The 24,414-nt window shown below is 36.5% G+C and overlaps 2 long non-coding RNA genes across 3 annotated transcripts; both read right to left on the minus strand.

The window, feature by feature from the left end:
• Positions 1-6,444: 6,444 nt before the first annotated feature.
• LOC132600736 (uncharacterized) lies at positions 6,445-13,518 on the minus strand. 2 transcript variants are annotated; one of them, XR_009567297.1, is made up of 3 exons: positions 13,316-13,518; positions 7,858-8,171; positions 6,445-6,705 (listed from the first exon to the last, which is right to left on the minus strand). It is a non-coding gene; the product is annotated as an uncharacterized LOC132600736 (long non-coding RNA). The 2 variants fall into 2 exon arrangements; XR_009567296.1 differs by lacking the exon at positions 13,316-13,518 and adding an exon at positions 9,703-13,296.
• A 165-nt stretch (positions 13,519-13,683) lies between these two features.
• Positions 13,684-16,496, minus strand: LOC132599533 (uncharacterized). Its single transcript, XR_009566861.1, has 3 exons — positions 16,353-16,496; positions 14,135-14,446; positions 13,684-13,898 (listed from the first exon to the last, which is right to left on the minus strand). It is a non-coding gene; the product is annotated as an uncharacterized LOC132599533 (long non-coding RNA).
• Between the last annotated feature and the right edge of the window lie 7,918 nt (positions 16,497-24,414).

Raw genomic sequence — 24,414 nt, forward strand, 5'->3', positions numbered from 1 at the left:
TTTTGTTCCACTCTTTGTGTGAAATTGCTTATTGAAAAGTGCTGGAGCTAATGAAAAAATGGGTATGTAAATTGAATTAATTTTTATATGCATATAAAAGAATCTATACAGATTAAATTTGTAAGAAAAATATCTGCATTTGTAATTTAATCAAAATTCATAGAATTAACTTTAATATGCATATACATGAAAAGTTATTTCTATATGGATCATATTTTTGTCTAATTGAGAGGGCTATTTCTTGAGAACTTTATCATTATAAACTTACAAAAAACACATACGATAATACGTACGTACGTACGTGTATATATATATATATATATATATATATATATGTGAGTGTGTGTGTATGAAACTGTGTCGAATGACACCGCTGTTTAGAGACCAACAAACCAATATTGAATGTACAATCACTTGAGACAAAGGGTGTGTTAAGAATGGTAAGAGAAACTATTCGAAAAAAGAAGGAAATTAGAAAAGGGAAGGAGAGAATCAAATCACAACTTATATACATGTATAAACCAATATTAAATGTATAAAAACGTACGTGAGACAAAGGGTGTGTTAAAAAATGGTAAGAGAATCTATTCGAAAAAAGAAGGAAATTAGAAAACGGAAGGAGAGAATCAAACCACAACTTATATACATGTATAAAAACTTGACTCTCTAATAAAGGAAATAAAATCTACACAAAAATCATGTACTTAGATGAATATAGATGTATATATTTTTATACCACCAAGGTTTGCGGTAGAATACAATATAGCTCCACCTTTAACCAGGTCTCGTATTCGAGCTTGGGAATGAAAACATCTTGGTAACGAGCGGTTAATTTCAAGTTTAATAGGCCTTACACAGCACCGATTCCGATTAGTCGAGACCAAAAAAAGAAAGTAATATTCGATAATAATAACCAAATAAATCTACTATATAATATAACAAAAATATTACATAGAAAATGAAAGTAATATTCGAGAAGAATAATCAAATAAATCTAAAATGAAAGTAATATTCGAGAAGAATAACCAAATAAATCTACTGTATAATATAACAAAAATATTACAAGGATCCTAACGTATCAAGAAGAATTTAATGGAGTTCTAAAATTAGTGAAATCACACCAGTTCGCTGCGTGCTGCAGCACTTCGAACCCGTGACCTCAAGCTCTTTGTCCCCCGAAGGAGTGCCTCTTACCAATTGAGCTGCAGCTCAATTGGTGAGAGTCGTCTCCTTTGGGAGAACAAAAGGCTTGAGGTCACGGGTTCGAAGCTCTGCAGGGCGCAGCGAACTGGTGTGATTTCCTGTCCATACAATACCTGAGTATGTCAAGCATGCATGTCATGGAGGGGGGCCCGCAAGGGGTCTACTCACCGGTCCTGGGCGACCCAGGCGGTGGGGTCCTTACAAAAAAGGCGACTTGTGTTTGAGGATCCGCAGGTGTAACCCATGCATGCTGCGGGTTGCCCTCCATGACTTGCTCATGTACACTGCATTATTGTAGGCAGGAAATCACACCAGTTCGCTGCGTGCTGCAGCACTTCGAACCCGTGACCTCAAGCTCTTTGTCCCCCGAAGGAGCGCCTCTTACTAGTTGAGCTGCAGCTCAATTGGTGAGAGTCGTCTCCTTTGGGAGAACAAAAGGCCTGAGGTCACCGGTTCGAAGCTCTGCAGGGCGCAGCGAACTGTTGTGATTTCACTGCTACAATACCTGAGTATGTCATGTCATGTCAAGTCATGTTCATGGGGTCCAGATACCCAGGGGGTTCACAGTTGCATGCATGGGTTACACCTGCTGTGGGTCCTCACAGAAAAGGCGACTTGTGTTTGAGGATCCGCAGGTGTAACCCATGCATGCTGCGGGTTGCCCTCCATGACTTGCTCATGTACACTGCATTATTGTAGGCAGGAAATCACACCAGTTCGCTGCGTGCTGCAGCACTTCGAACCCGTGACCTCAAGCTCTTTGTCCCCCGAAGGAGTGCCTCTTACCAATTGAGCTGCAGCTCAATTGGTGAGAGTCGTCTCCTTTGGGAGAACAAAAGGCTTGAGGTCACGGGTTCGAAGCTCTGCAGGGCGCAGCGAACTGGTGTGATTTCCTGTCCATACAATACCTGAGTATGTCAAGCATGCATGTCATGGAGGGGGGCCCGCAAGGGGTCTACTCACCGGTCCTGGGCGACCCAGGCGGTGGGGTCCTTACAAAAAAGGCGACTTGTGTTTGAGGATCCGCAGGTGTAACCCATGCATGCTGCGGGTTGCCCTCCATGACTTGCTCATGTACACTGCATTATTGTAGGCAGGAAATCACACCAGTTCGCTGCGTGCTGCAGCACTTCGAACCCGTGACCTCAAGCTCTTTGTCCCCCGAAGGAGCGCCTCTTACTAGTTGAGCTGCAGCTCAATTGGTGAGAGTCGTCTCCTTTGGGAGAACAAAAGGCCTGAGGTCACGGGTTCGAAGCTCTGCAGGGGGCAGCGAACTGTTGTGATTTCACTGCTACAATACCTGAGTATGTCATGTCATGTCAAGTCATGTTCATGGGGTCCAGATACCCAGGGGGTTCACAGTTGCATGCATGGGTTACACCTGCTGTGGGTCCTCACAAAAAAGGCGACTTGTGTTTGAGGATCCGCAGGTGTAACCCATGCATGCTGCGGGTTGCCCTCCATGACTTGCTCATGTACACTGCATTATTGTGGCAGTGAAATCACACCAGTTCGCTGCGTGCTGCAGCACTTCGAACCCGTGACCTCAAGCTCTTTGTCCCCCGAAGGAGCGCCTCTTACCAGTTGAGCTGCAGCTCAATTGGTAAAAGGCGAACTGGTGTGATTTCACTGCCACAATAATGCAGTGTACATGAGCAAGTCATGGAGGGCAACCCGCAGCATGCATGGGTTACACCTGCGGATCCTCAAACACAAGTCGCCTTTTGCAGCTCAATTGGTGAGAGTCGTTTCCTTTGGGAGAACAAAAGGCTTGAGGTCACGGGTTCGAAGCTCTGCAGGGCGCAGCGAACTGGTGTGATTTCCTGTCCATACAATACCTGAGTATGTCAAGCATGCATGTCATGGAGGGGGCCCGCAAGGGGTCTACTCACCGGTACTGGGCGACCCAGGCGGTGGGGTCCTTACAATCTCTTTTCGGAAACAAAAACTTTTGAATGAGGAAGGTGAAACTTTAAGAGATGCGCATACTCTTCTTTCATTAGGAATCAAGAACGGTTCTACCTTAATCCTTCGATACGCACCATTAACGCAAATATCCGTAAGAATGCTTATGATGTGCTTTATTGTCAAAGATCCATGGTCACTGAGCCGAACAATGCAAATCATCATTCATGATGACACGTACAAAGACGTGATTAAATGGCGTTCACTATCAATCCAACCAATGGTTGGATCTGATGACATTATAGATGGTACTAAATTATGTCGCAATTCTTTTACCCTAATGGTTGAGCCAGATGATACCGTAGCTGCAGTTAAAACTTACATTCAAGAGAAAAAAAGAGTTTCTTTTAACAGACAGAAGCTTTTGAATAAGGAGGGTGGAGTTTCGAGAGATACGCAGACTCTTGTTTCTTTAGGAATCAAGAAAGGTTCTACCTTAATCCTTCGATATGGACCAATATTGCTATTTACAATCAACTTCAAGAGTACTGGTCGCAATGTTCAAGTAATGGTTGGGCATGATGACAAAATTGGAGATGTTAAAGCCGCCATTCAAGAAAAGGTCGGGGTTCAATTTCACAAACTGAGTTTACACTACGATGGAAAAAAATTGGCCAATAATGAATCTTGTCTTCAAATTATGCGCCTTTGGCAAAACAAAAAACTGGCCGATGATGAGTCTTGTCTTCAAATTATGCGCCTTTGGCAAAAGGCCCTATGATAGGCTTGTGCTATTGTTTTTGTTTTTAAAATTTACTAATTAATAATGTTAGTGTTTTTTTCTACTTTTAATTATACTAGTCTATTTTTCTATCGTACGATGTGTTTGTTATTTTATGACTTCATTGTTTAAAACCTTTAATATAAGATCAACTTGGACATTGTTCATTTGTCCAATCTGACGACTTAAACATCAGGGGATTAATGTTACCTTGGGATTTTGTGCAAATTGTGGTCGTATTTCTGGGGTCATGGGACTTTGTACTGTGTGTTCTTTGCATTGTGAGTCGTACCATCATTCTCATGTGCGAGCAGTTTAGTTTCCTGTAATTCTGCTACCATATTATGAAAAGAAAGAAAGCTAATTGCTCCTGTTTCAATGCTAGAGATTATGACTTTCCAAACTTTTGGGGGTATTTTGCAGCAATCATGGAGTCAGACCGTTTAAATCTCTCCCATTTCCGTATGAAGTAGTTCATACAAAAGTTAGAACCAATGAAAATACCATTTGGACAAAGACTGCATGCAATAAATTTTGCATTCTTTTGCTATTCTTCCACAAAAATTGAAATCTCTATTTGTTTCTCTCTACGTCGATAGTTAAATACTAAAATCTCTCTAATCTACTCGGCAAGGATCACGTGAGCATCTAGTCGATCGCCAATGCGTCGTGTTCTAAAATGCAGCTTGTCCATTCCCTACAATTAGCACAAACAAATTTATAATGTAAATCGCAATTACTATTTGAGTAGCTCATTCAAATGACATGGTCGTGTGCATTTCAAGAGAGACAGATGACATAAATGCTCCCAGTGACTACTTGAAGAATGAAGGCAAAAGAAAAGGGTTATCTGTAAATACCACTAAAAAGATATGAACTATTCTTTCTAAGTCAATTATGATGAAGCAAGTTGTACATATATTGGGGAACATATGGGCTCATCACATTTGACTTAAAGCCGAATCGCAGCAACTCTGCTGTACTTGTGTGCAGCTTTACAGCTGTTGCTGTGCACTGTACGGTGTACAAAGAGAACATATAACAGATCAGGTCGTTCTCCATTTTTCAGCCATTTCTTATCAATTAGAATATTAAAACATAACCCCTTTCTACTAAGTGAATGGCATTCTATCATATAACAAAATCACCCGTTAGTCGCGACACTTACAGTTTGAACTCAACTTTTTATTCAATTACAGGACCTGTGAAATTCAGTGCTGGCTCAAAACTGGATCAGCTATGAGGCTATGTTTCTTTACTTTTGCTGGCTTCATCTAGAGAACCCTGTTCACAATACTAAAACAAATGTAAGCAACTTCATAAATGACTTGCCTATAATCAACTGATGTTGATACTAGTAACGACTCACTCATTAAAGAGTTAAATTAAGAAAATAAGTTAAATGACTGTCCGCGCATTTAAGCAAAGTAAAATAAACGCCTGAAGGGAAATTTGCTTTTGATTTCCCAAAATGATGGTATCATTATATAAACCTTTGTTAATGTTATGTCCCTAAGCTTGACGAACTACTCTGACATATATACTACGCTAATCACCTAAAATTGTTGCTTAGCGGTTAATGAAGTGGATGAAATGATCAGCGGTACAAGATGTTCAAATTTCAGTAGAGACAAAATATTATTATGTAATATATTCTCATTTCGCCTAATTTTGGCGAGCAAAGTTACTTGGTACGGTACATGTGTTAGCGTGTAGGCTTCTTTCTACATGAGCTTGCATCAAATTATCGCGGGTTAGTTAATTGAAAAATAGCCAAGAATTCAAATGTGATTAAAAAGTAAATTATATATTCAATCAAACATCCTCGTATAAATTGATACAAGGGGATGGTAAATTACTACTTCCTCATATTCTTTTAATATGCCGCTATTAATCAAACAAAATTTGGTCCAAAATGAAATGGGTCATTTGCACGATTGTCCTTCAAAGGCGTTGGTTTTTCATTTTTGCCTTTTGCCTAATGTCCGAAGATTCTGAATTTGAACTTCGACTCAGTAAAAGAACAAAAGAACGATTTCGTAAGGCAGAGATTTGTAGCAAAACTAGACCTATTCAGGTAAAAGTTAGGGCTTGAAGTAGAAGTTTACCTTACCCAAAATTAGGCCTATTCGGGCAAAAAGTAAGCCTTAAGGTAAAGGTTGCAGACTTTTGCCTAAACTCTGCACGGCAAATCCAAAATCTGCCTGACGACTTCTTTTATAATTTTTGACTGAACGGAGTTCGAATCGGAACCCATGGGGTTTTGGTGAAGGACAAAAATTAAAGACCAACAATTTGAGGGAAATAAATTAAAGACCAGTGCCTTTGAAGGGCATATCGTGCAAAAAAAAAAAAGAAATAAATGTAGCTTTAAAAATTTTAAAAAACGCCAGTACTAATATTTTCTTTTAGTAATTTTCTATTGAGTACTAGATAGAGATGGCCCCGGCTGCGAGCCCACTATTATGAAAGCTGGGAATTATAAAAATTGCCAAAATAAATAAATATATATTGATGCGTAGAAATTAATATCGAATCAAATAAACAACATAGCATGCTAAATGTCAGATGTTTTTGACATGCATTTCTAACAAAACACCCATTCATGCATGTTGTATTTTCATGACGAAAATCAGAAGCCATCGCATAGACTCGTAAAAGAGTAATGATGAATTTTACACAAACCATGTCAATTTTATACAAGCTATCAACAAAGAGAGGAAGTAATAGTGAGAGTTCAGGAACAAAATAAAATGCTAAGTTTTTCCCACCATAAGCATGTAGAATCCAACTGCTGTACTTCTGCCCTCATCCATCTGTGAAAAAGTTTTACATAAGTAGTAATTTAAAATTTCAGAGTAGAAAAGATATTCCAATGACAGACAAGTTGAGCAAAAGAGGCAAACAAAACAACAAATTCACATCTACAATTAGTCTAAGACTCTAAGGGGATAAAAACTGAAAATCAGTCAACCAAATAAAAATATTAGTGTCCAGCCATAAACAATTGTCACTTTATAAAGGCATAGCATTTCAGTACCCATCTGGAAATAGAAACGCTAACTACTGTAAGCAAATGATACAATGAAATATTAGAGAATTCCAAGCATCTAAAGCAGCAGCATATTAACTGGCTCATCAGAGATAATATTTCGATAGACTCAGACAACGTCACGGCATAAACAATAGACGATGGATATTATAGAAGTAAAGTGCCCTGACAATCATTCCTAACAAAATCTCCTCAAGAAAAGTCATCCGGATTATGAGTTGTTCAAATTCTGAAGAGATGATAGCTATTGCTCCTGAACTTCTTACTATGAAAAGAATTTTGGTCAAGTTCGTAAGTTCTATAGAGACTATATAGTAGAGATAAGAAGGATATACAATAATAAACTAATGGTGTCCTACATTTTTTAAAGCACAACAAACTCTGGCAGGTTTAACAGAGAGCATATTGACTGTTTAAAGGAGAACGAAAGAAATAAGGAGTGTAATAAGATGTTGGCTTTAGAGTAGCAAAAAGCCTCTGAAGCGCCTCCTTTAATCAAGCGCGCCCACGCACACAAGCACATACGATACATTATATATCTACACTGGGTGAACATGTAAGTAAATAATAGTATGTTTTAATTTTTAATATTTCTCCGCTGGTGATCTCCTCTAAAAATGACAACATCTAGATAGCTTACAACTTAGAGGTCGCATTAAGATGGAAAAAGCTCTGCATATTGGAGCAGGAGTTTTGGCCGCATTATCATCTTCATAAAAGAACTACATTAAAGGAAATGTTTAGCTATTCAATCAGTATATTAAAGTAGCTCACGTTTTGATTGGCACATTAGTAAGTCCTTCAAACTGTAGATGTTTTGTCAAGTAAACCTATTACTGATAAAAAACAACCAAATAATTCACAAATTACTGTAGTAATGATCCAATAAAGAGAAAGTAGCTAGACGTATGATTACCAGATTCTATAACTTCAACAACTTCAACAGAAAAATTCATAGTGTTTCAATAACTAAATATGTCTTCCCGCAGGTTCCCAAAAATCTAGCCTCTTCTCAAAAAAAATCTTTCAGCCTCATTCTGGCTCTCAGCTACAAGGGGAGCACACGTATAAAAATCATAGCAAAGGCTCTTCAAAGTCCAATTGTAAACTATATAATCATGGGCTTTGTTGTCCACTATTTCTGGTGCTAAATAATCAAGTGTTCCACACGTCGTGTGTCGCTTCTGCATTGTGTATTGACCATTCAAAATCAGAAATCTTCAAGAGGCCCTACATTTGTGAAAGATATTCTTAGAATATCTCATTCTTCTTTTAGATATGTCCTGAATTTCTGAATTAGTTATTAGCAGCAGTAAACAGGGTTGAGTTTCAAGTTATATTTTAGGCTGACATGTTAGTCTTACAGTATATTACATAGATCATGTGTGTGCTATTGGGAGCTCTGTTAAAGCTATATTTAAAGATGATAAGACTCATATTGATTTTCTTTTTTTGTGGTGATTAGTTATCTTGAGTTTCTAACACAATAACTGACTACTATTCTTGAACCTTGACACTTCTAGTGAGTAGATGTATAGTGTACACATATATTCACCATTAGTACCTTCCATTTGGATATATGATTGCATTTGAGAACAGATTTTACTCGAAAAGCACATAGTGCAAAAAGAACAGAACAAGAATTTAGAAGATGAAAAACAGCACATAAATTGCATACTCCTCACAGCTTCTTATCTCCCTGTACCAAAAAGGTGGAGAAAGATGAAAAATTACACCAATTTAAGTGCTAGCGCAGTCATACATGTGAAGAAACTGAAAACAAAATGTTACTTAACTCCGCTGTTTTTGATATAAAAAGGATGGATCCTCGTGGATAGAAATTTCAAGGGAATAATAATGATATTAAAGAACAGGAAAGTCTTTATGTTTATGTAACTCTCTCAGTGCGGCAGAACTTTGTTTTTAACAAAAACAGGTTAAAAAAGTGCTTCACGCTGAATCAAACATGCGACGCAAAACTCAATGTGGGACACCCTTCCCGCTGAGCTAAAGCATTCAGTTGCTTCAAGGGTGTTCAATGTATAGTATTTATCCTCATATTACAATATTTGCCTTATATATACAGTATAATTTTTAGACCATCCTTGACGTAGTGTAGCTCCGCCCCTGCTCCGAAGCGAAGGAAGAAATTAAATCCGAAAGCAATAATAGAAAGTCTAATTCGTTGAAGAATTTTCTCAAACACCTATAGAGCAAAAGCACTTAGACATACCAAACTTTTGTAAGCTTTCTATTTTGTCTCACTATTTACTAATGGTAGCTACTATTTTTAAACATAAAGAAGGAAATTTGAAAACCTTGAGATAAGGGGCTCTGCATACCACTTTTGCATACGCTGAAGAACTAACATCATAATACTCAGATTCTTTCACTATTTTCTTTTACCCCGTTACTCTCAAAATGCTTAACAAGAAACTTTCTTTAACTCGCATATTTCACATCATTGTAATCTGATAAAAAGGCTTCATTGCTTATTAATAGCACACTGACAAAAGTAACAATCGCGGTTACGTGACAAAAGTATAGAATAACTAAAAAAAAAGCAGATTAAACTATACAGTCACTTGTTAAATTTGCGACACTTTGGAGTTCTCCCATCACCAAGAAAGTCGACCCAAACTCAATAGGTATAACAAACCCCAAAATCAAAGAGCAAATAGAGAAATTTATAATCAAATAAAAGCTAATGGCCAGTAAGACGTAGAAACAGAGGAATAATGGAGCAAACTTAATTTTGAACCTCAAAAAGGGATTATCTATTTCCTCTTTCTCGAAACGGAATTATTAGCTCTTTCTCGGTTAGATTATACTGGGTAATGGCGGATTGTCTCTTTTTCTGTGCATTGGGTTAGCTATGGTGGGTTTATGTATGCCAAGAAATTTCCAGATCGGAAAGAAAACAAAAAAGGAATACGTGGCTGCTTTAGTTGTAGATTGAAAGCCACGTTTCATATGAAATTGTTGCAATGACGAAATTGCCCTTAAACCTGAATTTATGCTATTAAGCATTCACGTTGAAACCATCAATTATTATTATATATAATAAAATAATACTAAAATAGAGTAACACACAACCAGCTCGAGAACATAACTATGCAATTAAGAAAGAGCAATAGGATAATACTACTAATATTGCTGCTTTATCAGTATCTTCATGAATTCACCATTACAGAGAACTACTACTACATTTACATACTCAACAACTTTTTTTTTGATGAAGTAAGATGTTGTCATTGATATAGGGCAACTGGAAGGTGCCATAATACAGAAGCAAAAGCCAAAGGGCTTTTGAAGCAAAAAAACATGTTAGTCTCCATTACATTAAAGCTATACTAGTACCATGGAGCTAACAAAGTCCAAAAAACGGTCAATGCTATTAACAGGAGTAAGAAAATTCCAGCTAAATAAAAAAACTAAGCATTTAGCCTTCAGTGAATGTGTTGGAGTTGATTTACATACTCAACAACTATGATAAGAAAGGGGAAAAACAGCAATATCATCACAATGTTAAGCTAGAATTAAAGGGTGGCTCAATTGGTTGAGTATGAGGCTTTCATAATGGAGGTCTCAAATTCGAAACCCCCTGCCTACGACAGCAGGGGATTTGCCTTTTTAAGGGTAGCAGTTGCGATTCCATGTCATCTAAAAAAAAACGCTGTTTTTGACTACTGGTGAACTAGCAGCATACTTCTCGTGGAATTGTGAACAGAGGATCAGCACCAAAACATATACCGGTGGACTAGCAGCATATCACTATTAGTACTATGAAAACCAGCAAACTAGTTTCTCGATAGATTCTCTTCATCACAACGTTAAACTAGAACGGTACTATAGACTATAGCTAAAATATACTTCTATAAACCAAACAACGGTACTATAGACTATAGCTAAAATATACTCGATAGATTCTCTTCATCACAACATTAAACTAGAACGGTACTATAGACTATAGCTAAAATATACTTCTAATAACCAAACAAACAGAGATGATCATCAATGTAGAACTAATTGAACTAGTGAACTAGCCGCAACTTGTGTAGATAGAACGATACTATAGACTATAGCTAAAATATACTTCTAATAACCAAACAAACAGAGATGATCATCAATGTAGAACTAATTGAACTAGTGAACTAGCCGCAACTTGTACACAGAGGATCAGCACCAAAAACCAACTTAGCAATTAATCTCTTCCTTTCTTCAGAAACTTTGGTTTATTCAACTTGAATAGGCCGCCTAATAACCAAACAAACAGAGATGATCATCAATGCAGAACTAATTGAACTGGTGAACTAGCCGCAACTTGTACACAGAGGATCAGCACCAAAAACTAACATAGCAATTAATACCTTCCTTTCTTCAGAAACTTTGGTTTTTTCAACTTGAATAGACCGCCGCCGGTGGACGACGTGCCGGCGACCTTCAAACACATTATGTATTTAAATCCATCGACCAAATTCTCCTCATCTTCAACTGTATTCTCCTCGACTGTAATCTCCTTAGCATTGATCACTGTTTCTACCGGTATGCTATTGTCGTCCTCCGTCACGATTTCGTCATCACCTATATAATCCAAATTGAGGAGCGATGACGGAGGCGGTTCTCCGTCATCGTCCCATTTTACACCGGATTCAGACTTGCCGGTTACAACCCCATTAATCGACTCTGATACGGATTTTCGGGAATCAGAGTTGATTGCTTTCCTGGTTGGTGATGAAGACTTGCTGTTGTCCGATAAATCATATTCCTCATCGGAATTAGCTTCGATTATAAGAGAAAGAGGCGTACGCAACAATTCAGACATCCTGTGTGACATCATGTGTGTTTTTTTTGTGCAATGCAAATGAAACTTTGATTTCAAATTCTGTCTGGGCGTTGCTTGCATGGCGCTATTTTAAGGCGCCAAAACCCACTTTAATGGGCTTAGAATCGACACCAGTGTTTTAAAGGGCAAGGGCGTAAGGCGGAGCATTTTACATTTACCTCGGCGAGATGTAAGCCCCGAGGCACAGGGCGTAAGCCCCATGGATATTTAATTTTTTGTATTTCACAAAATAATATAATTACAATAAATATTTTTAATTAGGTAAAATTACATTAAAAAAAATTAGTATTGCCTTTTTTTATTTTTCATACTTGTTGTCTTTTACTTCATATGGTAACATTAGTATTTATATTAATGAGGATCAATTCAAGTCAACAATCTATTAGCCATGTGTTTTAAAGACATTACCTAGGATGTTATTGTAAAAACTTTATTTAATAATATGAAGATTTGAGTAGTTTAATTCAAAGTATTAGAATATTGTTCGTAATACATAGATAGTGTTTTTTCTTTCTTTTGTTATATATATTTTATACTTCTTTTTACAATCTTCAACATTATTTAAGAGAAATCTAAATCATAAAATTCATCGGTAAAATCTTTTGGGGCCCAAAAGCAAAAGTTTTATTAGCCTCACCCTCTAGTAACCCCTGCTTACAACTTGTAATTATATATAACATAATTTTACAAGTGTAAATAATATAATGAAATAAAAACTCTTATGGAATACATATCAATTATAACATCTTAGCTTTCAAACAATGAAAAAATTACAATTTCTTAAAACAATATTACTATCATACGGTTTATTTTATATCAATAAACTTTATCAGTAGTATAATTAAAACGTAACTCGTTCATGAATAAAATGAAAATTCCTTTCAAATAGCGAAATAATAAAATATGATAAATTTGAGACGTAAGTCAAAAGACCAATGACAAGTGAACATTTACAAATTGGCTATAGTATTTTTAAAAGAAATATTAAGTGATATTCACCCTCACAATGTTCTCAAATAGTAAATATGCAATACTGCGACTTATTATTTGAGTTACACCCAATATTCTTATTTATATGGATGAAAAACTATAAAGTATCATCCATTTGTTAAAGAATTATAGGGTTCAGTGATTTTAATTAAGAAATTTAACATATAATTTGTGTAAGAACTGTTAAGCGAGCCCCGAACGTTGGGCATTAAGCGGGTTTAGGGCGTACAGACGAGCGCTTAGGGCCCTCACAGAAACTAAGCCCCGAACGTGAGCCTCGGGGTGTTTTGCCAGCACCTAGCCTTAGGGCGAGCCTCGAGACGAATCCTGAAACTGCCTTTTAAAACACTAGTCGACACAAACTCAATAGGTATAACAAACCCCAAAATCAAAGAGCAAATAGAGAAATTTATAATCAAATAAAAGCTAATGGCCAGTAAGACGTACAAACAAAGGAGAAAAGCTTAAACAGAGGGATAATGGAGCAAAAAGGCTTTAGAGCAAACTTAATTTTGAACCTCAAAAAAGGGATTATTACCTGGGCCTATTTGCTCTTAGCTGGGTCTATCGCTCTTTCTCGGTTAGATACTTCGATCATGCTGGGTAATGGCGGATTGTCTCTTTGTCTGTGCATTGGGCCAAGAAATTTCCAGATCGGAATGCAGAAAGATAGAACGAAAATGTCCGAAAGAAAGCAAAAAAATAATACGTGGCTGCTTAGTTGTAGATTGAAAGCCACGGTTCAAATGGAATTGTGCAATGACGAAATTGCCCTTAAATCTGAATTTTATGCCATTAAGCATACACGTTGAAACCATCATTTATTATATATAATAAAATAAAACTAGGTGTAGATGGCCCGTGCCAACACGAGCCCAACGTTTAACTATGTTTCCAATAATTGTAGATAGTTAAGACTGATGTTTGTAAGTTAGCATCGAATCAAAAGAATATATAATATTGCGTGCTAATTGTTGAATATCATTTACAATGTTTTAGAACAAAAGATACAGTTATTGATCTCGTATGGCCGACAAGTGATACATTCTCCATTACGACCTTCAGATTTTCCAAATGCCAATCCCTTTTAGTATTGTATTCATCACCATATGAAAGAAGTCCTGCATATCAACAGTATATAACATTAAATTGTAAAAAAAATATCAAAAGGTAAAAGCTAAGCCCTCCTTCAAACATAGCTACATTTTCATAAAGTAGTACACGCAAGCAATGAAAGGTAAGTCATCCTTAGAGCACCAGTACTATTACTGCAAAAGTACAAAGAATATCCAATGCAATTGTTAGATCACATATTCATTTCCGGATTTCCCTTGAACATAATCAAGAACCCAGTTACCTTAGAACATGGACGTCGTCGTGGAGAGAAGCTTCTATATCGGAGACAATGAACGGGCTTCTTTTGTTTCCTAATTGCTTTCAGTGCGGGTACATGATCAGTACAACAGCTCTTCTTACACTCAACTTATTGTCCTGGCAACCTTTAAATCATCACAAAGTTCTTTAGAATTTCCTCTACGCTAAAGTGGTGAACTTCACGGTGTTCAACCCTTTCGTAGAGATATCTTTGAACCTGTACTCGGTCCAACTGCTCTTCTTCATCTGTATGAGTGCCGATGATATGAAATCAAATCCAATCCCAACATCATATCTACACAGGACGACATTAATATCAGGTGATAAATTAACTTGCAAAGCAATTCAAGCATCTTTTTTTTATAAGGCAAAGCAGTCCGAGCATCGTATCTAGGTAATTATTCCTCGGCTCCATTCATTATGTTTAAAGTACTCAACATTTATCCTATGCCATATTATCAAGAATCAAAGCTGCATCGAGAAGCAAACATTACTAAACAAAATGGCATAAAATATTAAAATGAAAATATAAATAAGTCACACCTTTAGTCGAAACTAATGTTTTTCATTTAACTTTGGCTTCATATGACATTGCATACAATAAAAAGATATAACTGTAAGTTAGCATCAAATCAGATAAGCAACATCACATGCTAACCATGGATATAATTTACATGTATTTTGGAATAAAATTTGCACTCATAGATTACATACATTCTTTACATCCGTGGTAGCATCATACTATGCTGCATTCTTACAACATTTATTACTGGTGATCCATTAGTGACATGTTTAGTCTTTTTCCCAAATCCAACTGTCATAAATAATGATTACGGAAAGGAAATAGAATGAGAAAAATTGATGATGACATATATTGACATGCATCAACTCCTGAGATGATCTTGGAATAATTATTGCAACTGGCAGATGTTTTCACAAAATGCACAACACAGACCTCAGCAATATGATAAAACCAACATTGCAGCTCCTACAATGAACTCACCCGCACGATGCAAACACATGTTAAAATGACAGAAATACACTAAGGAATAAGGGAATTCCTGATCCGACAGTCGAGTGAGCTATAAAGCACATGAATATTTTCTTGTTTTGTTCTTTACAAATCTGAACTTGATTAATAACGAAACAAAACTTACACTTATCCATCTCCATTCAAACAAATGAGAGACCACTGATGTTACAAAGTTATGAATCACAGAGATTGCCATGACTCTAAGCCTTAACAGTTTGAATTTGGTGTTTGCAAAGAGGAAACATTCTTTCCCCATTTAATGTTTGATGTAAGTTCTTAGGATTTTTCTTGCTCTTTTAATGTTGATGACAGAGAAGCAACATCATTCCTAAATAAATACTTAAAAAGATTTCATCTTAATAAAGCTTCATCTCCTCGACTGCTTTTTCATGTGCGAGAAATCGGAGTTATATTATTTTGTTACTCTAATGTTTTACCAGTAGACTTGGAAGTACCAGTTTGACATCCTTGTTGAATTATGTAGAACCCTTATGACCTCAACTTACTTCTTTATTGCTCAAAAGACAATAGGTGGAAATCACACTTAATTGTGACATTAAATCCTTATTGTAGGGTAATCAAATCCAAAATTAATGTGAAATGGAGATCCCAACAGATAGATTCACAATCTCCAATTTGCTGTAGAAATTTCGAATACATGGAGAAAGAATTATCAGCATATGCTGCACCATGAACTGGTCTATATTGCTGAAAGATGTACGGAAACACTCCAGTGAGACTTTCAAAAAAAACATTCGCTATCAAAACTTTACAACTGAAGAAAAGCCAGAAGTAACAGTTCCATCAACCAAACAATACATTATCTGTAATCGTAAATGTGTAGCAATCTACCAATATTAATATTTCAGATTAAATAATCAAAATATTAATACCAACAGAACAGTCTTTTCCTCGTTTGAGCTGTCGTCTTAATTTATGGATGTGCTTATACATTTGGATAGAATTGTTATTGTAAGTTTATTACCTACTCCATTTAAGCCCTTTTCCATTTTTTTTTGGGGGGGGGGGGGGGGGGGGGGTTATTTTAAAGATGAATGAGGATTTAACATACTAATCGATTGTATTGATTTGTTGGACGGTTGGTTCTCTTCCGAAAGAACAAATTCCTCTTTGGCAGATAGACACAAGCAAAAATATAAAACCTTACCAATTATCCTTACTTCCAAGTCCGTTGTTCGCTAACAACGACGGATAGAAACCAGAAAGTTATCACTCCAATCATACCGTAGAAGTAATAAGAAAGAGAGAAGAAATAGGTGTAGAAGGTCTAACAAACAAGAGCAATGGCAAAGAGATAATGCAAACCTGAATACGAAACGGTAGTGACTGCCAGATGCAAGCAGATGTTTGACGCGTTAGTTCACGTGGAAAACCTAAGACCTAAATGACGATAATGCCCTTAAAATGAATTCATTGACAAATAACAGATGTTGAAACCTGCGTTTCTAAAATTCTAATATAGGAAAAAAAAAACAAAAATAATACTAAAAAAAAAAGTAACATACAACCTGCAATTAAGAAAGAGTAATAGGATAATACTACTAATATTGCTGCTTTATCATTATCTTCATGAATTCACCATTACAGAGAATTACTACTGCTCCATTTACATACTCAACAACTATGATAGGAAAGGGAAAAAACAGCAAACTAGTTCTCTTCATCACAAACAGAGATGATCAGCAACTTCTCCCTGGCCAATGAAGAACTAATTTGAACCAAGACGACGGCAACTCTGTTTTTTCGTGGTGAACTAGCAGCATACTTCATTCGTGGAATGGTAAACAGAGGATCAGCACCAAAACATATATCGGCGGACTAGCAGCATATCACTATTAGTACTATGAAAAACAGCAAACTAGTTTCTCGATAGATTCTCTTCATCACAACATTAAACTAGAACGGTACTATAGACTATAGCTAAAATATACTTCTAATAACCAAACAAACATAGATGATCATCAATGTAGAACTAATTGAACTGGTGAACTAGCCGCAACTTGTACACAGAGGATCAGCACCAAAAACTAACATAGCAATTAATCCCTTCCTTTCTTCAGAAACTTTGGTTTTTTCAACTTGAATAGACCGCCGCCGGTGGACGACGTGCCGGCGACCTTCAAGCACATTATGCATTTAAATCCATCGACCAAATTCTCCTCATCTTCACCTGTATTCTCCTGGATTGTATTCTCCTCAGCATTGATCACCGTTTCTACCGGTATGCTATTGTCGTCCTCCGTCACGATTTCGTCATCACCATATAATCCAAATTGAGGGGCGATGACGCAGGCGGTTCTCCGTCATCGTCCCATTTTACACCGGATTCAGACTTGCCGGTTACAGCACCATTAATCGACTCTGATACGGATTTTCGGGAATCGGAGTCGATTGCTTTCCTGGTTGGTGATGAAGACTTGCTGTTGTCCGATAAATCATATTCCTCATCGGAATTAGCTTCGACTATAGGAGAAAGAGGCATACGCAACAATTCAGACATCCTGTGTGACATCGTGTGTGTTTTTGTCTGGGCAGCTATTTTAAGGCGCCAAAACCCACTTTAATGGGCTTATTGAGAGCGGATTTTCTTTCTTTTGGGGTGGTCTTTAATTTTTGTCCCTCAAATTGCTTGTCTTTAATTTTTGCCATTTGCTTAAAAAGGTGATCGAAAATATCTCGAGGTTCAAGATTCAAACCTCGTTCAATCAAAAAAAACAAGGCAAGGCTTCTGCAAAAAGTATGACTTATGCGACAGACTTTTGCCTTAAGGCATAATTAAAAGTCTGCCTTATAAGACAAAGTTTGCCGTCTTCAAAGACTTTCAGTTATGCCTTAAGGGTCATTTGCACGATTGCCCTTTGCTAAAAAATCTCTTAGTTTCGGGTTCAAATCCCTGTTCAGTCAAATTTTTTTATATGGTTAGGGAACTCTTCTATCACAAATTAAAAGTAAGCAGGTTAACTATAAATTAATATGGTCAAATTCAATAAGATAAATTAATTAATATGCACAGTTTTCGAAAAATAGTCATGTAGTTTAAATATGGTGGTAATTCAATACTCCTTCCGTTCCAAAACGTGTTTCGATTTTTTTAGAGTTAATTTGACTAATTTTTCAAACTAAATAGAGTAATTTATTATTTTAAAATTAAAATTTAGATATTCGAAAGTTACACCAAAAGTACGATAAGTTGCAAGGTTTCTCATGTCACTTAAGTGAAGAGATACATTTTAGAATTAGTGTTAGTCAAAATGCCTATTAAATATTTTGAGTTGTCAATTATTATGACTGATAGTACTGTTTACGTAGTTTCCAAATATGTAAAATTTTATTTTAAAAAATTTAAAAATTTAAAAATTCTCTTTTTTTCAAATTTATATTCAAAATTTAAAAGTTTAACTCTCAAAATATAAAAGATGTCACATAAATTAATACGAAGTACATGTTTCCGGCATTACTTGTAAATAATGAAGAGCCTAGTTGTATTGGCCTAACATATATTGTAAAATAAACTCATCTATTTTAATTGGTGATTGTGGATGAATAATTTTGTGAGTCCTGATATCAATGCACACGTGGAATGAGCAAAAGAAGAGAATAAACTCTCAGCTAAGGATATAACTAATACCATCTAAAATTGGGTAATGATATTGAATATTGTAGTTGATTTTATTTTTAAAAATTAAAATTCATGTTTCCTTAGGTCATAATTTTTTTTACTTTTACATAAATATAAATATATTATATTTCATATAAGGTTAAAGATGTCTCTGAATCAAGGCCCTGTTGTTGCGGAGCCCACAATTTACTACGACTAGTTTAATTAATAGAGCTCTTTTACCAATCATTAATCACCAAATCTACCACAGAGAATGGACAGCCAATAATCTTATTATAGACAATTTATTTAATGAGATAATCTTACCACACAAATAATACTACATCTTCTTAACTCTTTATATTTTGCCAGAAACCACACAAGTTAGATGTAACAAAATGACCAAAATAGTCTCTTATGTTTAGGGAAATATTTAAACTTTAAAGTAGTTCCTAAAATAACTCTTAAAGCAGTTTTGACTATTTAAATTTATCAAAAATAAGTACGTTTGATTTTCGTCAAGTATCTTAACAAATTCAGTTTATTAGATTTGAGGAAAATTGTGGGAATTTTATTTTATTATTAGATTTGAGGAAATTGTGGGAATTTTATTTTAACCCAAAATATCAAGAAATTCTCATCAAATACTAAAAAACACAATACAAGAAAATTATATTAGACACGAAAATAACAGAAGCTCCACCGCAAAAACTATACCAGACACTAAACAAATACTACGATTTTAGTAATAATAAAAGCTGCACCTTTAGATGTGACTTGTGAGTTCTTGCTAAAAAGGTTCACATATTCCGTTAAATATAATAGACATAAGTTATTAAATATTTGTGGAAGATCAAAAATATCGTTTTTAAGAATTTAAAATATCAAAACTTTGAAAAATATATTTAAGAAAGGATTTTGAACCTACCTCTATGTCGCGACCCAACCCCGTAGGCCGTGACTAGTGCCCGAGTTGGACACTCATATTGCCTGTTAACTGTAATCATTTATAACTAGCATGTCATGAACTTATTTGTATAAAAAGGTAGGGTGTTGTTTTAAAGTTGTCAAAATTTTGTATGTCGTAGGCACCTGTCTCCTGAGGAGTTACAATTTTTAAACAACAACATATATATTTCTACGCAAGCCGACAAGGCTGCCACGATATGCAACATACCAAACATACATATATATGCAAGCCGACAAGGCTGCCATCACGAATGGGTACGCCCCAAACATAAGTCATAATATAGACACAACTGAACAACATTGATACACAACCCACACATATGTCTACAGACCTCTAAGAATAACAACAGTATCATATGACGGGACAGGGCCCCGCCGTACCCCTGAATAGCCACATATATACCACAGGAGAATCTGTTCCAAAACGCTAGGCTCCAGGACAAGGGAGCACTCCAAGATAGCTGGATAGGACTCCTAAGCTGGCGGGTTACCAACATAAGCATCTGTACCTGCGGGCATGAACGCAGCCCCCCGAAGAAAGGGGGTCAGTACGGAATATGTACTGAGCATGTAAAGCATGAAATGTAGTAATAGACTCATAAGGAGACAAAGTATGTAGGACCCAATGCAACAATCAGAAATTCATAAAACTTGCCTTTGGACATATTTCATCTGTATAAATCTCATATCAATATCGTTGTAGAGTTTTGTAATCAAAGCTGCATAATCATTCTGTATATAACATATATAACGTGTCCCGGCCCTTTAATAAGGGACTCGGTAATTAAAATCATAGCATCATAAACATAAACATAGACGTGTCCCTGTCACACCCCGACTTTACTAGGGTGTGATGGGCACCCGACCCCATATTCGGAGCCGAGCGAACCCGCTGACTCTTATTACATATATAACCCTTTGAACCCCTAAATCAAGTACACATAATAAAATTTACTGAAATATTCTTTTTGTTGCTTTCAAATCAAATAAAATCTGTAACTGTGTAAAACTTGTATCATAATACAAACTGACTCCCGAAACCCACGACTCTGTCTGCAAAGTCTCTAACTTTGAACAAAACGTCATAGCACATATACTCTGACTCGACAACACTCCAGAACAAGTGGAACCTACCAACTCCGCTGGAACATCTTCTATGCTAGCTTCAGCTCATCAGGGTGTACCTGCGCGGCATGAAACGCAGCCCCGATGAAGAGGGGTCAGTACGAGCAATGTACTGAGTATGTAAGGCATAAATAGTAACATAGTAAGAGATGAACATGCGAACGTTAACTGTATGGGAATATAGAACATATCATAAGATAAAAGAGTAACTTTTACATGTGAGTGCCCCTGAGGGCGGATACCATGCATGCTTATCTGGTTATGTCATTGTTGACACCCAATTTTGTCCCTCCTTTATTTTAATTTACTCGGGCTTCTAAATTTACTGACGAGCTAAATACTTTATTTTCACTATTTTTTTTATTATTATTATTGCTACTACTAGTAATATCGCTACTGTTATTTTCAACACTACGACAATTACGTTACCACAAATTTTAAATGATTCATCATCATTTCATTTTTTTCGGGTTTGGACTCATTAAATTAATTATAGAACAACACTTTGTAAAATCCTTATTTCTTTACATATTAATTATTAATTGTCTTCATATAGTATACATTGTACTAGTTGTTAAATTACAAGCCCAACAATAATTAAATAGCGGAGGAAGGATCAACAATTTTCAGCCAAATTAATGACCCGAAATACAAATGCAATGTTATTCCCCTACCCAAATTATCAACCCACACTCTAATTAATTAAACCAACCCACATTATTCCCTACCCAAAACAATTCAGCCCACATTATTTCCCTACCCAGCCCAAAATTATCAGACCCGGCCCAATATTTTTACCCTAAAACCTATTCTCTTTCTCTTTCTCTTACTCTTTTCTCCGCCTCCTCTCTCTCTCTCTATACTCTCCCTCTCTCCCTTTCACCGCCGCTCCCCTCTCCCACCATTTCCGCTCCTCTCACGCTCCTCGTCCCCACCTTGCCGACGACCCCATCACCGTTCCCCACACCACTACCCCACTCCGCTCCTCTCTACCCTACCCCCGCTTCTTTCTTTCCCTTTCATCATCATCATCATCGCCTCCACTCACCCGCTCCTCTCCCACACTCCTTTATAAAAACAAACAAGGGGGGAGATCAGAAAAATCCCCCCTAGAGATCGAACAAGATCTGAATCCAAAGATTCCCCCTACAAAAAATATAAGCTTACACTGTGAAGGGATTATTCATCATTTTTTTTAGAAAATATCCCACTGTTTTTTTTCACACTTGCTTTTCCTTTTCCGGCCAACTTTAGCCGCAACAAAAGGTTTTCAACAAAATTCAATTTGACTTCTCTGATTTTAAAACCTTCTTCTGCGTTGCGTGTTCGGATTTATTGAGTTTCGTACTCAGAAATAATTCGAGTGTCGTTCGCGTTCGAGTTTAGATTTCGAGGCCTTCGACGCCCCATTTCACTGCACCAACAAAAGTTCAGTACGTTTCTCTTTTATTTCGAACTTAAAGTTTCTGATGTGTGCATGTTCTATTATATGTTTTGGGCTGTTGGATTTCCTTCGAATCCTTATGTGTTAAGTATCATGAAATTCTGAATGTCCGTTTCTGATTATCGATGGTGTCTGAATATAAGTTATAAACTTGTACGTAATAGCTTGATTTATGCAGTTGATGTTGTTTAGATTATGATGCCAATCTAGTGTCTTTGACTAAAATATGATTAGGCTTTTGAAGTTTTCGTATAGGTCTAGGTTATAAATTAGTTGGTTAATTTGGCCTTGCTGTGGACTAGCATACACCTTAGTTTTGGTCCCAGTTTATCCATCTGTGTTTGCATGCAAGGGTTGGGTTTAAGTTGGCAAAAAGAATCAGATTTAGACTAACGACGATGGTTTTGCGATAGGTTAGTATGTGTCAGTTGGTTGTGTATGTGAGTATAAAATCTAAATGCCATCATGTGGTTTATTTGCGACTAGTTTAATTCATAATGGTCATTCGTTTAATCCGAATTAGTAATCTTGGTCTGTGACTTGAGGTATGTTTGGTTGCCTGAATTTAGTTATATAGAGAAGTGGCAATGTTTGTACGGGTGTGTTTCCCCTTTATTCCCTGATGCCTAGCTCAAATTTGTGTCCCTTTTATCTTTGGTTTCAGTTCTGTTCCATGAGAATGGGGTAAAGAGGTCAGTTTTGGGTTTAGTTCCAGTGTCACATATTATAGTTTGGGTCGAGACATTCAATTCTGTTTGATTCATGAAAATAAGGTCTAAACTGCATTCATTAGGATTTGGAATGACATTGACTTGGTACTTTAAGTAAAAGAAGACTACTTGTATGTCCATCCGAATGACTCATGCTCAAACTATGAAGCCTCTGCAATTAATGTGCTGTTAATATCAATATTACAGATTTTAGAATATGTTAATAAGGTAGAACAACACTTTAGATTCAACTTCAGCATCTTCAAATACATGCTAGAGCTCTGCTGAATTCTGAAAGATATATTCGAGGTTCCCTACTGATAAAACACACTAACTGTACGCTATATGATCACTCCCTATTGAGTTGAATCTGTTTAAGTTTACTTATAAGCATTGTATGAATCATATGAGTATACGCCTCTAAGGGACATTCGTTCGAACCTGTAAGAATGGTGAAGCTATTGTATCTAGTTAATACATTGAAACGGGAATACCAAATATGCATGTTCACTTGATTATCTATCTTGAAACATGTCAAGACACCTGGGTATTCTCTCTGGTTATGCAAGTAATTGTGTTTCGTATTTGCTTTAGCATATTCGTTTTAGTTTGGGATATACGAAGACGCCCAGTTTAGTTGTTGTCTGTTTCTTTTTACGTGGGTAGTTTCTTGTTTCAGTGGCTTCGTTTTGCTACCATGTTCGAGTAGTCTTTCCACTATTATTTTGCCACATTTAAAGAGCCGAGTTCTGTTGCATCCTGACTTGAACTTTGCTATATTTCTTGAAGCTCAGCCTCTGCTCTGCCTAACTGATGCTCAAAAAAAATTTGTTTAGTCTTCAAATCCCTTCTGATACAGATGCTCTTATGATATTACAATTATCTTGCTACTACATCTGCCATACTTGCTCAAATTCTTTTCTTGTTGTTTGTTTAGAAGACATTAATATACTAGCCGTAGGTAGTCCCTGTTTTAGTCGAAATATATTTACTTGTTTCGAATTTAATTGTATATGTTTAACCTTAGTCGTTGAATTGTGTATTAATCTTTTTCCCTTCATTTTTTTCTCTTGCATGACTCTCACATACGAGTCCCTCGGACTCGTCATTCCTCCGCATTTGGTGTTGGGCTAAAGGCCCAACTTGTCCTTCCTGCTCGTCCTCTGTCCACAGCACAAAAATAGAAGACAAAAATTTGGGCTAAAGCCCAATAGACAGAATCAGAACTCGGTAGCAGCATATACAAATTGTTATTGGGCCGAAGCCCAGTTGCAAACAGATCGCAGCCGTCCAAATGGGGCTGAACCTATTCTCATTATATTTGCTCCTCTATTTCTATTTTGTGTGCCCTTTAACATGTATT

Source organism: Lycium barbarum, chromosome 6 (assembly GCF_019175385.1).
Source record: "Lycium barbarum isolate Lr01 chromosome 6, ASM1917538v2, whole genome shotgun sequence".
Taxonomy (NCBI): domain Eukaryota; kingdom Viridiplantae; phylum Streptophyta; class Magnoliopsida; order Solanales; family Solanaceae; genus Lycium; species Lycium barbarum.